Raw genomic sequence first — 16,109 nt, 5'->3', positions numbered from 1 at the left:
AAAATATTTCTATTAGGGCCGGGACTTTAACGTTAATTACGTGACTTTAACGCGTTAATTAATTACGCAAAAAAAAAAATGTTTTACCACACTTATTTTTGCCCCGCGGAACGTTTTTCAATGAATGAGTTTCGACGGACCAATTATACTGGAACACCAACTAGCGTTCCGGAGTCACGACAACAACGAACCATGTGAACATGAACGAAGCTATGGAACGAAGAAGCTGATGAGACTGCTTTGCTTGGCCCCGTGGATGGGAAATTTTGTTTTAAAAAACGAAAGAATGGAAGCGTCGTCAAGAGCATGGTTGTGTGCAAGCTATACAACAAGGAATTCGCGTATCACCGCAGCACATTGAGCCTCAAATATCACAAAAATGCTTTTGCTAAACTGGCAAACATTGCACTGGTCTGCTGGACTGGAATAAATAAACAATATTTTGTTGATTAAGCTTATGTATTCAGTCATTATTCAATGGTATACTAAAAATACATGTGAAAAATTACTTCTCATTGTTCTCAGGTCAAATATTTATATGCAATTAAAATGCGATTAATTAATTACAAAGCCTCTAATTAATTAGATTAAATTTTTTAATCGAGTCGCGGCCCTAATTTCTATATTATATTTTAATCTGTTATATTTTAAAATATATGACAGACAGTGTACATTAGATTATTTCATATTTACCATGTATACAATATATATGATAATTATATACTATGTAATATAAATCAATATATTTAAGACATATGTTCCCATATAAATCTGATTATATTATCCAGTACATTGAGGTATATTATCTCATATAATTTTACATATATATTTACATATATATACAATGACTCTTCCAATATATCATTTCATATATTGTAGGATATATTTCAATATACATAGCAATATATTGAATAGTATAATGATATGTATTTAGTCAATATATGAAAACGGCAATAATTGCAGTATTGTCCCATATATTGCAATATATAACTTGCATATATAATATATTATTATATAATATATCATATGATATATTACCATGTCACAATATATGGAGACACATGAAATATATTGTCAACTAATATATTGAGAAATATATTGTCAACTAATATATTGAGAAATATATTTTTGTTGCGTAAGGGCCATTCACTCCTACTTCATTGTGGTTGACAAGCATGCACTTCCATGCAAGGCAAAAGGTTCAGTTGGAGCTTTTGATGAACTCTTTAAAGCCCATTACGTCTTTGGTACGTCATACAGTTCTTCCCTGAGCAGCTTTTTCACTTTTGTACAAACAACCATCTATAACATCGACATGGGGGAAACAAAGGAGACTCTAGAGTTGCAGAGTTGCGAGCAAGAATGGTGCGTTAGTCATAGTAAATATGAAGTGTTTTCTTTGCAAAAGTGACCATGGAAGTCCAAACAACCTTGTTAAGACCTTTAAGGTAATTCATGGGCTATGTACAGGCAGGACTCTTTTTTTGAAGTGTGGTCAAGAAGGATGCTCACGGTCTTTTGCTAGTTTTTCTGCTTTAAGAAAGCATCTTAATAAGTGCCATGGAAGCAGTTTAGTTGATTCTGTAGAATATGACCTTTCATATCCTCAAAGTACTGTCAATACAAGTACGAGTGTTTCTCATGTTGAAGAGTCGATTGAATATTTAGAGGCTGAGTCACAGTTATCTTCACCATACATTGTAAATAGTTGTTCAGCTGTAATTTCTGATCTAAAGGCAGCAGGTGTTGGTCAAAGTACACTGAATTCTGTAGTGATTTCCATGGAAGAGATCGTTCAAGATATACATCAGCATGCTAAAGAGACCGTGATAAAGCATGTATTTAGTAATGAAAGAGAAACGGAAATGTGCAAGAAAGTTGAGACGTGTTTTGAGGGGTTAGAGAATCCTTTCACAGTTCTAAATTCAGAATACAAGCGATCAAAATTTATGGCTGACAAGTGGGAAATAGTAGAACCAATTGAATGCGTGATTGGTTTAAGATTTGACACGAGACGAAATAAAGAGTCTGGAACATATGATCAGGTAGTTGTTCAAGATAAATTCATGTATATTCCAATTTTATCTACACTGCAGTCAATATTTAAAAGTCCTTATGTTGCAGAAATGTTGCAAAGCTCAGCTACCAGCGACTTTAGACTGAGAGATATTTGTGATGGATCTTTTTTTAAAAGTCACCCCCTGTTCTCAACTGAGAAGCCATCAATACAGATTCAGATGTTCTATGATGACTTTGAAGTGGCCAACCCTCTAGGTCCAAAGCGAGGTATTTATAAATTGGGTGGAGTGTATTTTACTTTAAGAAACTTCTCTCCAAAATGGAATTATTTTTTGGCTAACATACACCTGTGCGCCTTATTTCACACTCAAGATGTTAAACGTTATGGTTTTAGTGAAATTTTTGCTCCCATTGTTCGAGACATTAAAGAGTTAGAGAGTGAAGGTATTGAGATTCCATTATACAATGGTTATGTGCGTGGCACTGTAATACAGGTAACTGGTGATAATTTGGGTTTGCATAGTTTGTTTGGTCTGGTCGAATCTTTTAGTGCAAGGTTGTTACGTCTGCAACGTATTTTGGTGGTTTTCCTTCCCTTTCTCTCCCCCCCTTTTATTGTTCTCAGCTGTCATTTATTCTTAGGTTCGTGATTGGTTGGTTTGCCCATCAATCATCATTTGTCCAAGAGAGACCCCTCCCAAGGAACCAATCAGAACTCATCTCACCTGTATAAAGACCTGGAAACAACTGGAGGAAGAGAGAGGCGTGTTTTCTTTCGTTTGTTTTGACAATTTGTATCTACTTTCCCCGATTGATAGTTTGGTTTTGAAACTTTGTTTTGAAAGACATTGTTTTGGTTACAACTTTATGTTTTAACCTGTGACTTGTTTACACTGCTCATTTCGGACCCTGAGCGATGGGATAGTTTCAGCATGTCACGTGACCTACATAATACAACACGTAGTATTTGAAATTGTTTATACACACCAGGTAAGGAGCGGTTGCCACCTTCTGTATTTGTTTGTTAGTCAGTGTAGCTTAGTTGGTTTAGGTGTTTATTTATGTCTTTATTTTTAAGATAGTTAAGTAGCCTACTTCAATTGATAAGTTAGCTGGTTTTTGTTTTGTTGATTTCTTTGCTTTAGCACCGCTCATAGTCCCACGCTTTTTGTTCTGTCTTTTTGTTTTACTATTTTGTGTGTATATATATATATATATATATATATATATATATATTATATTCTTTTCTATGATCACTATATTACTTTGTAAATCAATCGGGTGTTTGTTGGTTTATTTATGATTTTTGAAATTACTAAAAGAGTCAAAAGTTTAAATCTGCCTCTGCCTGATTCATTTTGTCATACATTTATCAGTAACTGAACCCATTCTATTCTTTCATTTTATTTTACTTTAATACATGTTACCAACCCTATTACTCCTAGACATATCTTTTTTTTAGGGAGACGTAACATAATTGGGGGCTCGTCGTTTGTTACTGTAAATAAAACTGTGTGATTATTTGATTAATGGCAGAGACTCAGTATAGTTGGCTGAGGTTAACTCTTATTGCATTTGTCCACTAGAGCATGATAACGCGATTTGTGGTAATATTAAGCTTCCTAATGGCATTTAATTTGAAGTGTTTCATTGATAATCCCACATTAGAGTTGCTTGAAACTTGTAGAAAGGATGAGTTGTTAACAATAGCTGACCACTTTCAGATTTCTATTTCGAAACAATCACTAAAACGGCAAATTAAAGCTGAAGTGATAGATCGGCTGTACGAATTGGAAATTTTGACTAGGCCTGAATTGGATGGAAAGACCGATCCTTTTGGCGAGGGGCAAGATGTGCATGAAGTAGGTAAAGAGGAGGTAGAGACAGTTGCGATGGAGGCGGAGGCCACTGTCGGGGCTGCTGGTTTACCACCCTTTGAGCCTTTTTCACCAGGTACCCCCAGTACAAGAGGGGATTTACAGACGAAGGTGCGAATAGCACGTATCGAGGTGGAAGCACGAGCACAAGCCCGCCAAGCAGAGCTGGATCTGCGTCTACAAATCCGCAGGCTTGAAATTGAAGCCGACAAAGAGGTAAAGCTTCGTAAATTGGAGATTGAAGCGGCCCAGGTTACTCCAGTCTCCTCTGTGCGGCAGAACTTCTCGTCGGTGAGTGAAAATTCGGCTTATTCTGGTTCTACCACATTTGATGTGGGCAGGCATATTGCTTTAGTTCCGAATTTTAGAGAATCTGAAGTGGATAGTTATTTTAACGCTTTTGAGAGAATCGCAACTTCCTTGGGTTGGCCAAAGGATGTTTGGTCATTACTCTTACAATGCAAGTTAGTTGGTAAAGCATTGGAGGTATACTCTACCCTGTCATTGGAAGATGGTCTTAAGTATGATGTAGTTAAATCGACCATACTTAGATCATATGAATTAGTACCAGAGGCTTACAGGCAACATTTTCGAAATCACAAGAAAACCGCTACTCAAACTTTTGTTGAATTTGCACGAGAGAAAGGAATTCTCTTTGATAAATGGTGCATTTCTAGTAAGGCTGACGATTTTAATTCACTTAGAGAACTTTTGTTACTGGAGGAGTTTAAGCAATGTCTTCCTGAGCGGATGGTGCTGTATCTTAATGAACAGAAGGCGACGACTCTTTCGCAGGCTGCTGTGTTGGCAGATGAGTTTGTGCTCACGCATAAAAACGTTTTTCATGTAGCAAACACTGAAAGGGGTTATCTGACGAAGTCTTCAGTCAATAGTCAAATGCCTAAACAGACTAGTGAGAAGTCTAAAGAGACTCGTGACTGTTTTTACTGTCATAAGACAGGCCATGTGATCGCCTACTGTTTATCGCTGAAGCGTAAACAGAACTTTCCAAAGAAAGAGGTTGCTTTCGTAAACTCTGTTAATTCTTGCTTTCTTTCTGAACAGGGAGCTGAAATGCCAGATCCTACATATTTACCTTTCCTTATAAAAGGGTTTGTTTCGTTAACAGGTAAAAAGGAGGACCAAGTGGAGGTTCAGATGCTGCGTGACACGGGAGCTGCGCAGTCTTTTGTAGGTGCTGACGTGTTACCTTTTTCAGGTCTGTCGTCAGAAGGTTCTAGCAGACTAGTGCAGAGTTTCAGTATGGAGATTATGAAGGTACCTGTACATCGTATCCATCTCCAGTCTGACTTGGTAACTGATTTTGTGGAGGTAGGAGTACGTCCAGCATTGCCTGTGAAGGGGGTGTCTTTCATTTTAGGCAACGATTTAGCTGGAGGGAGGGTGATACCTTCACTGGAGGTGATGGATGACCCATTGGTTCACATTAAGACAGATGAGCTATCTCAGAAATATCCGAGTGCTTTTCCTGCATGCGTTGTCACACGTGCCCAATCTAAGAAGGACAATGATCTAGGTTTATCTGACTCTTTCTTCTATGCAGATTTGGACACTAAGGAGGTTGTGGAAACCGAGTTTCGTGGCAGTGACCAGGTGACGGATGTTGTAGTGAGTGATTCTTTGTCATTTACTCGTGAAGAGCTCATCGAGGCTCAGAAAAATGATTCCTCATTAGAGAAATGCTTCAGATTGACAGACAATGAGAACTTGGACAACGTTGCATTCTTGGTAAAAGATGTTTACTTATGCGAAAGTGGCGTAAAAGTAATACCTTAGAAGACGAGTGGAATGTAGTCTATCAGGTAGTAGTTCCCACTGTTTTTCGTCAACAAGTTTTGTCGTTGGCACATGATCATTTGTTGTCAGGTCATTTAGGTGTTACCAAGACCTATAACCGTGTCCTGCAACTTTTTTTTGGTATGGGCTTAAACGTGATGTGATTCAGTATTGTAAGACCTGTCATGTGTGTCAGTACGCAGGAAAACCTAACCAGGTGATACCACCAGCTCCGTTAATTCCAATCCCTGTGTTGGGGGAACCTTTTGAACACGTGATAGTGGACTGTGTAGGGCCATTACCAAAGTCAAAATCCGGTAATCAATTCCTGCTTCCAATCATGTGTACTGCTACTAGGTATCCAGAGGCTATTCCTCTACGTAAGATTACAGCCAAGGTAGTTGTTAAAGCTTTAACTAAGTTTTTCTCAACTTTCGGGTTGCCAAGGATTGTACAAACTGACCAAGGCACTAATTTTTTATCCAAGTTGTGCTCACAAGTTTTTAAGTCACTAGGCATCACACACCGTACATCTAGTGCATATCATCCCCAAAGTCAGGGAATGTTGGAACGGTTTCACCAGACCCTAAAAGCGATGTTAAGGAAGTATTGCTTAGAGACAAGAAATGAGTGGGATGAAGGGGTTCCATTGCTTTTATTTTCAATTCGAGAAACTGTACAGGAATCTCTCAAGTTCAGTCCATCAGAGTTGGTTTTCGGTCATGCGGTGAGGGGACCTTTGAAGGCTCTGAAAGAGAGACTGTTAGGTATTGAGAATAACGAGAAAACAAATGTGCTAGATTACGTAAGCAAGTTCCGTGAGCGATTACAGAAAGCGAGTACTCTAGCTCGAGAATCCTTGTCTAAAGTTCAGGAGGAAATGAAAGTTCGTTATGACAAACATGCTGTGTCTAGATCTTTTTCAGTGGGAGATCAGGTGTTGGTCTTGCTTCCTATCCCTGGATCTGCATTGTCGGCACGATTTTCTGGACCTTATGAAATCCTAGAAAAAAAGGGTGAAACTGATTATGTGGTGAGAACTCCTGACCGGAAACGTCAGAAACGAGTATGTCATGTTAATATGCTAAAAGCCTATTATACTAGAGGTGACTCTGATATAAAATGTCTTACCACACAGGATGGAAGTCCTGTTGTTTCTCCAGTAGGTGTTGCGTGCGAGGCGAATCCAGTGGTTGAGCGTTCTGATGTTGATCTGGATGGAGTATTAGAGGCTGGTACACCGTTATTATCAGCTAGGCTACCAAACTCTGAAACGCTTGCAGCTTTACCGAAATTTTTAGCACATCTCAAGGCACATGAAAGGCAGGATGTAATTGAGCTCCTTGACAAATTTAACTCTGTTTTGGGTGACGTGCCTACACTTACACATGTGCTGCAACACGACATTCAGTTAAGTAAGACACAACCAATTAAACAACACCCTTATAGGGTTAATGCTGCTAAAAGGGCTATTATGAAACAGGAGACCCAGTACTTGTTAGAGAAAGGATTGGCCAGGCCTAGCATTAGTCCCTGGAGTTCTCCATGTCTCTTGGTACAGAAGTCTGATGGAACTAAGCGTTTTTGTACCGATTATCGTCGGGTGAATGATATAACTATTCCAGACTGTTTTCCATTGCCCAGGATGGAGGATTGCGTGGATAGCATAGGTTCGGCAAGGTTTGTGAGCAAACTTGATTTACTTAAAGGATATTGGCAGGTTCCGTTGACACCAAGAGCTTCAGAGATCTCCGCTTTCGTAACACCAGATTGCTTTCTGCAATACAACGTTATGGCATTTGGGTTGCGAAACGCCGCTGCTACATTTCAAAGGTTGGTTAATATAGTACTTGCCGCTGTTCCTAACTGTCACGCATATCTCGATGATGTGATCGTCTTTTCACAAAGCTGGTCTGAGCACATAATGCTGTTAGAAACTGTGTTTAAGCGTCTAGAGAAGGCATCTTTAACACTTAACCTAGCCAAGTGTGAGATCGGAAAGGCTACAGTGACCTACTTAGGTAAACAGGTGGGGGAGGGCGAAGTGCGTCCTTTGTCAGCTAAAGTTTCGGCTATTAGTGAATTTCCTGTGCCAAATACCAGACGTGAGTTGCGTCGGTTTTTAGGTATGGCCGGATATTATCGGTGTTTTTGCCGGAATTTTTCTTCAGTGGCTACTCCCTTAACTGCTCTACTTAGTCCTTCTACAGCATTTGTGTTGTCACCGGAGTGTCAGAACGCTTTTAACAACATCAAAGCTTTGTTATGTAGTGAACCTGTGTTGTCTGCCCCAGATTTTTCCACACCGTTCAAGTTGGAAGTGGATGCCAGCGAGGTGGGAGCAGGTGCAGTGTTGTTGCAGGAGGGTACCGATGGAATCAATCATCCTGTTTGCTACTTCTCGAAGAAGTTTAATAAACATCAACGTAACTATTCTACTATTGAGAAAGAGGCTCTAGCATTATTGTTAGCACTTCAACACTGACGTGTACGTTGGTTCTACTGTTCTTCCTGTAACAGTGTATACTGACCATAATCCGCTGACTTTTCTTCTACGCATGTACAACCAGAACCAGAGGTTAATGAGGTGGTCTCTCATTGTTCAAAATTATAACCTGGAAATAAAGTATAAGAGAGGTGTGGATAATGTGGTGGCAGATGCTTTATCCCGAGTTTAAACGAGTGTGAGCTCTCTTGTAAGTGTTTGTTCTTTTGTCAAATTCTATTCGTATAGAAGTTTGTTCTTAAGGTGGTGGGTGTTACGTCTGCAACGTATTTTGGTGGTTTTCCTTCCCTTTCTCTCCCCCCCTTTTATTGTTCTCAGCTGTCATTTATTCTTAGGTTCGTGATTGGTTGGTTTGCCCATCAATCATCATTTGTCCAAGAGAGACCCCTCCCAAGGAACCAATCAGAACTCATCTCACCTGTATAAAGACCTGGAAACAACTGGAGGAAGAGAGAGGCGTGTTTTCTTTCGTTTGTTTTGACAATTTGTATCTACTTTCCCCGATTGATAGTTTGGTTTTGAAACTTTGTTTTGAAAGACATTGTTTTGGTTACAACTTTACGTTTTAACCTGTGACTTGTTTACACTGCTCATTTCGGACCCTGAGCGATGGGATAGTTTCAGAATGTCACGTGACCTACATAATACAACACGTAGTATTTGAAATTGTTTATACACACCAGGTAAGGAGCGGTTGCCACCTTCTGTATTTATGTTCGTTAGTCAGTGTAGCTTAGTTGGTTTAGGTGTTTATTTATGTCTTTATTTTTAAGATAGTTAAGTAGCCTACTTCAATTGATAAGTTAGCTGGTTTTTGTTTTGTTGCTTTCTTTGCTTTAGCACCGCTCATAGTCCCACGCTTTTTGTTCTGTCTTTTTGTTTTACTATTTTGTGTATATATTCTTTTCTATGATCACTATATTACTTTGTAAATCAATCGGGTGTTTGTTGATTTATTTATGATTTTTGAAATTACTAAAAGAGTCAAAAGTTTAAATCTGCCTCTGCCTGATTCATTTTGTCATACATTTATCAGTAACTGAACCCATTCTATTCTTTCATTTTATTTTACTTTAATACATGTTACCAACCCTATTACTCCTAGACATATCTTTTTTTTTTTAGGGAGACGTAACAAAGGTACTGTTGCAGGTTCTGTTTCGCAGAAAAGGAGGACTTTCAGACAGAATTCTCGGAAGATTCTTCTAAAATAGTTTTGCGCACCAAAGATTGCCACACTGCTCACTGTGAAGAAATGGCTTGTAATCCATCCCTTCCATATGTTTTTGGTGTGAAAAGGTCATGCATATTAAATTCATTGGAGTATTTTCACACTACAGAGAACTTCTCAGTTGATGTGATGCATGATGTGTTAGAAGGGGTGGGCCAGTACGAATTGAAGTTATTATTTCTGTATTTGAAGGAAAAACATGTTACATCAGCAGAAATACATTCAAGAATACAAAGTTTTGATTACGGTTTCATGGAGAGAAACAACAGGCCTGTAGCTGTTAATTTAGGTGATGGATCTAATGATCTGGGTTTGAATGCAGTTCAGTCCTGGTGCTTACTTAGAAATGTTCTGCTTATCTTTGGAGATTTGATAACTTCTACTGACCAACACTGGGGCCTGCTTCTTTTGCTACTACAAATAATAAACATTATATTCTCGCCCATGTTATCTCAAGGTTTATGTGTATATTTAAAACATTTGATTTTGGATCACCACACACTGTTTAAGAAGTTGTATCCTCAGAGAAACCTTTTACCAAAGCACCATTTTCTTATCCACTATCCCCGCTGCATCCAGAAAATTGGGCCTGTCCTTCATAGTTGGTGTATGAGGTACGAAGGCAAGCATAATTTTTTCAAAAAACAGCTTAAATCGTTTAAAAATATTACCAAAACGCTGGCAAAAAAGCATAAATCATATGGCATGTAGTTGGCAAAGTTCAACAACTTTTAGTCGGTTAGACATTGGTCCAGGAAAAATGGTGTCTTTAAATATGGTAAAAGGAGGTTCTGGAATTGCTATGGCAATGCAAGTGCCCAGTAGCACTCAGATTATGAAGCTTAATTGGGCCAAACATAATGGGTTATTTTATCGCCCACACTTGGCTATCTGTGGCAAAGTTGTATCTGAAGAGCCCGTGTTTTATCAGATTGAGTCAGTTCTGATAATGTATGAAAAACTGTTGCTACTCACAGTGCCTTTAGTTACAGTAACTTTTCAAGAACATTTCCATGCATTTGAGGTGATCAGATCAAAGCAGGATTTTGTTTTTTTTCATGTCGACAACCTGCATTACCCTAGGCCTTTTGACATACAGATGTCATATGGAGGGAATGACACAACTCTCTTTGTCGTGCCATATTGCTTTCTCTGGTAAACATTTTAATGATGTTATACATGTTTCTGTCAGAGACAAGGCAATGGGTTTGCAATGTAAATTCACTGACACTGAAATGCTGTATTTTTTTTTACAATAAATGGTGAGTGCTGTAATGTAGTGTTATTGTGCTTGTTTTCATTTTATAGCAGTTGATAGTTCTATAATTAAGTAACTGCATCTTATGATTTATATATTTTTAAAAAACACTGTATGGACTTAATAAGTAAATGTTACACTTAAAGTGTCATTTTTTAAAAAGTAAAATTAACTCTATACAGTGTAATCATATTACTCTTAACAGTGTGATTAAACTACAGTGTTAAATACTTTTACACATTTCGTTGTTAATTTTTACACAATACTGAGTAGAATTAACTCTTAAAACTTGACACTGACCAAAGAGTAAATTTTACACTCATTTCGAGTGGGACCAAATGTTATCTGAAACAGAGTCAAATTCAACTCTACAGGAGTTAAATTAACACTTCTGTTTTTACTGTGTATATGCGAGTATTTATAGGTGTATATGCATGGAAGTTTATATGTATATGCGAGTGTTTATAGGTGTATATGCATGGAAGTTTATATGTATATGCGAGTGTTTATAGGTGTATATGCATGGAAGTTTATATGTATATGCGAGTATTTATAGGTGTATATGCATGGAGGTTTATATGTATATGCGAGTATTTATAGGTGTATATTCATGGAAGTTTGTATATGCGAGTATTTATAGGTCTATGCGTGCGTCAAGTTTATATGTATATGCAAGTTATTCACAAGTGTGTATGCATTCCTTACTAACATTATATGTATTGGTATGGATTTCATATTAGTTTGCACGTGTATTTCATATATGTATTTTGAACATCCAATAGTATACATGTATGTGCGAGTAATGTATAGGTGTATATGCACGTGTGTTATGTATGTATTGATAAGCGAAGTTTGATTTAAATCCTACGTGGCGCCTCATAAGCATGTGCTTGTTCATTGTGAAGAATATAATAATGAAAGGGCTCAACTTGTGGAAGAACTAAAAAAGATAAATGTTCAATTAGCAATAAAAGATTTATTTCAGAGTGCACAGGTACAATCAGAAGTGTATCCTATATTATTTAAGTTTTTGAGAGATACACAGTTGGTATACAGAATTTAAGAGATTTATTTATATATATATATATATATATATATATATATATATATATATATATATATATATATATATATACATATATATATATATATGTGACCGTATGAATGAGGTAAGGGTGGTGATTGACACTTATGTCCACCAATCAGTAGCGAGTCTGTACTATTTAAAGGCTGATTGGCTTGAGCCTGGGATGCGTCACGTCCATATCCTCCCCTTGTTGTCGGTTTGCTTCAGCGGTTCTAGGTATGTGCTGTTAGCACGTAGCATTTTGCTAACTTATTTTCCATTGTACTAATCGTTTGCTTGTTGTACACCAGCCTGTCTTTTCATCAATTGTGTCTCTCCGTCGGATGCTGTTTTGGATGCGATTTCTGCCCTCCCTTCAGGTAGGAGGAAGTTTTAAAGTAAACTATGTATAGCTTCACGAAGGGGCGGGTGGCTTGAGTAATGTGCAGTCCCTGTACTTCAGTTTACCGGCGGGTTATTTGAAGGCTGTGTATCCTGAGTGGTGAACTGATTGTAAAACTCATCTATCCGTGTTGGGTAAGTTTTGTTGGGTTTACCCGGTGGGGAATTTGGGCATGTGATGTGCGATTTTATAATAATCCTGTTTGTTTGTTTATATTTGTTATAGGATTCTCCCTTTCGTCCTGGCTGTTTATTACTGCCTGTTTTTTCCTTTTTTTGCGTGCCGTACTAACGACATCGGATTACAACTATTTAGGGGGACTTCTGCTGCTGCCTCTGGTTTCTGTGATTTAGTTTTAAATCATATCTTCTTTTTTTTGGGTTACTTTGGGGTGGAGGATCGTGCTGTTGTTGGAGCTGGCCCAAGGTCAACGTGGGTGCTCCTTTCTGAGACCTGTCCCCCAAACTTTTAATGAGTTTTTGTTGTTTTCCTTTTCAAGATTTCTATGTTGTCACCTGTACGGTACTGTGGTGACTGTTGACCATCGTTTATGGTGGAATTGTGACTTTGTCTTTTATTCATTTGTTTGTGAGACTTATTTTGTTTATGATTTTTTTTTTCAGGAGCTGGGGTCCCACGGGTGAATGATCTTTGTGGTGGTGGTGGTGGTGCTGCTACAACGTTTGACGTGTGACACTTCTGAAGTATACGAGTGTGTGATCTGAGTTCACGGTGGTGTGGAAGTGTGGGTTTTTTTTTTTTTTTTTTTTTTTTTGGATTACTAGTGTAGCAATCACTCCGGTGGGTAACCCCAGCCCTGTAATTAATTATATTCTGTTTTGTTTATTTGGAAATTGTGTAACTGGGTTTTGTTTAACGTTTCTTTTCTTTCTTGTCCGTTTGTGTTAATTTGTTGTATTGTCACCAGAAAGAGTGCTGTTATGAATGGCACATATCAGAGCTGATTTTAAGTGATTTGTTTATCTTGAATTCAATTTGTGAATAAAACTTTTGTATTTTTATATGATGCCCACATTTCTTTATAAGAGAGTCGAACCTGTGTGACCTAATAACAAATTGTGGGGTTTAATTCTATTTCCTGGGTGAAACCCTCCCAGGTGGCGTAGTCGCATTTTCTATAAGTAGTTAAACTTGAGCTTGTGTGTGTCAAGCTGTACAGTTCTCTCCGGCTCATGCCACATTCATATATATATACAGTCCCTGACAAAAGTCTTGTCGCTTATCTATTTTCTAGAAATACCTGATATTAACCTGACTTTTAATTAATTCATTGGTGTTAGAAATAGCTCATATGAAAAGCTAAAACCCTCCCAAATGATGTTTAATGCACTGAAATAAATAATTTTCATAGAAAAAATATTTATAATTTAATCAAGACAAGATCCCAAGTAAAGCAGCTTACTCAGGGCCCAGAGCTTCCAGAAACAACCCTAGACACACTGCAAGAATTGCCCTTCAGCTCTGAGACTAGCTTAGGTGAATCAAGGCCTACAGAGCAGGAAAGACTACAGAAACGAAGGGAGTGGGTTGAGGAGTTGTGGGAAACTTCAGAGCAAGCTGAGGTAGTGGAAGAAGAACCCGAACTCACTGAAGCTGACTTAGTTGTCCCTGGTAACCTGGCCCAGCTTCAGCGTGATGACTCAACCTTAACTGAATGTTTTCAACAGGCTGAGGAAAATGAAGGTGCCGAATCTCTGTTTGGTGAGACTTTTGTGGTGCAAAATGGTCTTTTATACAGACAGAGTAAAGAAGACGGACTGCAGCTTATAGTACCTAAGGCATACAGGAGGGAGGTGTTAGAACTTGGACATTCTATCCCCTGGGCAGGTCACTTGGCTTTTATGAAGACGTTAATGAGAATTGCCAAAAGATTCTACTGGCCAAAGATGTACAGTGAGGTTAAAGAGTTCTGTAAATCATGTCCAGAGTGCCAGCTCACTACTGGCCGTACTCCTGCCTATGCACCACTCATACCACTTCCAGTAGTTGACACTCCTTTTGAGCGAATAGGAGTAGACATAGTTGGGCCTGTGGAAAAGAATCAGAGAGGGAACCGATTTATCTTGGTCATTTGCGATTACGCTACCAGGTACCCTGAGGCATACCCACTACGGGAGGTCACAGCTAAGCAAATAGCTACTGTACTCCTATGATTTTTCTCACAGGTTGGAATACCTCGGGAAGTGCTTACAGATCAGGGCCCAAACTTTATGAGTCACACATTTCAAAAAGTCTATCAATTAATGGGCATAAAGAGAGTGCGAACCACCCCCTACCACCCTCAGACCGATGGTCTGGTAGAACGCTTTAATCAGACCTTGAAATCCATGCTGAGGAAGTATGTTTCTGACACTGGCAAGGACTGGGACAAGTGGCTTCCATTCCTCCTCTTTGCATATAGGGAGGTGCCTCAGGCATCAACAGGTTTCTCACCATTTGAACTGCTGTATGCTCACCAGGTCAGAGGGCCCCTGGATGTACTGAGAGAGAGCTGGGAGGTCACTGATAAACCAGGCAAGAAAAACATTCTCTCTTATGTGTTAAAGAGGAGAGAACATCTGCAGAAGACAACAGCCCTTGCACGAGAAAACCTTCGGCAATCTGAAGAGTGGTACGACCGAACAGCCAGATCCCGTACTTTTGAGCCAGGTGAGAAGGTCTTGTTACTATTACCAACCAGTGAGCATAAACTGTTGGCTAAGTGGCAGGGCCCCTACCAAATAAAGCGAAAAGTGGGTCCTGTGACATATGAGATTGAGATCCCATCCAGGACCCAACCCTTGCAAATCTTTCATGTCAACATGTTAAAGAAGTGGTATGCTCGTATCACCAGACCCTTCTTCTGAGGAAGTCACTGGAGTATCCACAACCTTGTTTGTGAGATCGGTGGAGGGAGAGGAGGAAATAAAGGAACAATATCTGCCAGGTCGTCAGGGAAACCGTCAGCTGAACCTTGAGCACCTGGAAGATGAGCAAAGGCAAGAACTTCTACAATGCCTGCCTGCACAACTCTTTATGGAGACCCCCCGGTAGAACAGGCGTGATCCAGCATCACATCACTCTCAAAGACACCAAGCCCATTCGGCAGCCAGTATACCGGGTCCCAGAGAGACTTCTGCCAATTATGAAGGAAGAGTTGGAGACCATGCACAGTCTCGGTGTAATTGAGCCTTCAACCAGTGAATGGAGCAATCCCATTGTTCTAGTGCCGAAGAAGGATGGCAGTCTTCGCTTCTGTCTGGATTTCCGCAAGCTCAATAGTGTGAGCAAATTTGACCCGTATCCCATGCCAAAGGTAGATGAGATAGTGGAGAGTCTTGGAAGAGCAAGGTATCTCCCCACACTTGATCTCTGCAAGGGATATTGGCAGGTCCCACTCAGTCCAGAGAGTAAAGAGATGACTGCATTTAAAACACCCTTTGGACATTTTCAGTTCTGTGTCCTTCCTTTTGGGCTTCATGGAGCTCCCGCTACTTTCCAAAGGATGATGGACCAGTTACTCATTGGGACTGAGAAGTTTGCTGCCGCTTACTTAGATGACATTATCATCTATAGCCAAACTTGGCAGGAGCATATGGATCATTTGAAAGATGTGCTACTAAGGATTAAGAATGCTGGTCTAACCATCCGCCCAGACAAATGCACCCTAGCCAGGGCAGAGACACAATACCTAGGGTATGTGCTGGGACATGGAGTAATACGTCCACTAGTGGGAAAAGTGGAGGCCATCAAGAATGCAGAACGACCGGTGACCAAAAAACAGGTCCTTTCTTTCCTTGGACTTGTGGGGTGGTACAGGCGTTTCATCCCCAACTTCTCTGAACGAGCCTTTAACCTAACTGATTTAACTAAAAAAGACAAGTCGAATAAAGTTAACTGGACGCAGGACTGTGAGAAGGCTTTCCAAGACCTAAAGGACTCCTTATGCACA

General features: G+C 39.3%; 1 long non-coding RNA gene across 1 annotated transcript; it reads left to right on the top strand.

Moving 5' to 3' along the window:
* Positions 1-11,906: 11,906 nt before the first annotated feature.
* Positions 11,907-12,897, top strand: LOC137046373 (uncharacterized). Its single transcript, XR_010898949.1, has 4 exons — positions 11,907-11,991; positions 12,066-12,134; positions 12,218-12,291; positions 12,781-12,897. It is a non-coding gene; the product is annotated as an uncharacterized lncRNA (long non-coding RNA).
* The last annotated feature ends 3,212 nt before the right edge of the window (positions 12,898-16,109 follow it).

The sequence above is a fragment of the Pseudorasbora parva genome, chromosome 18 (assembly GCF_024679245.1).
Source record: "Pseudorasbora parva isolate DD20220531a chromosome 18, ASM2467924v1, whole genome shotgun sequence".
NCBI classification, from domain to species: domain Eukaryota; kingdom Metazoa; phylum Chordata; class Actinopteri; order Cypriniformes; family Gobionidae; genus Pseudorasbora; species Pseudorasbora parva.
Note: the sequence above shows the minus strand (reverse complement) of the source record. Positions and strands in the feature narration are given on the sequence as shown.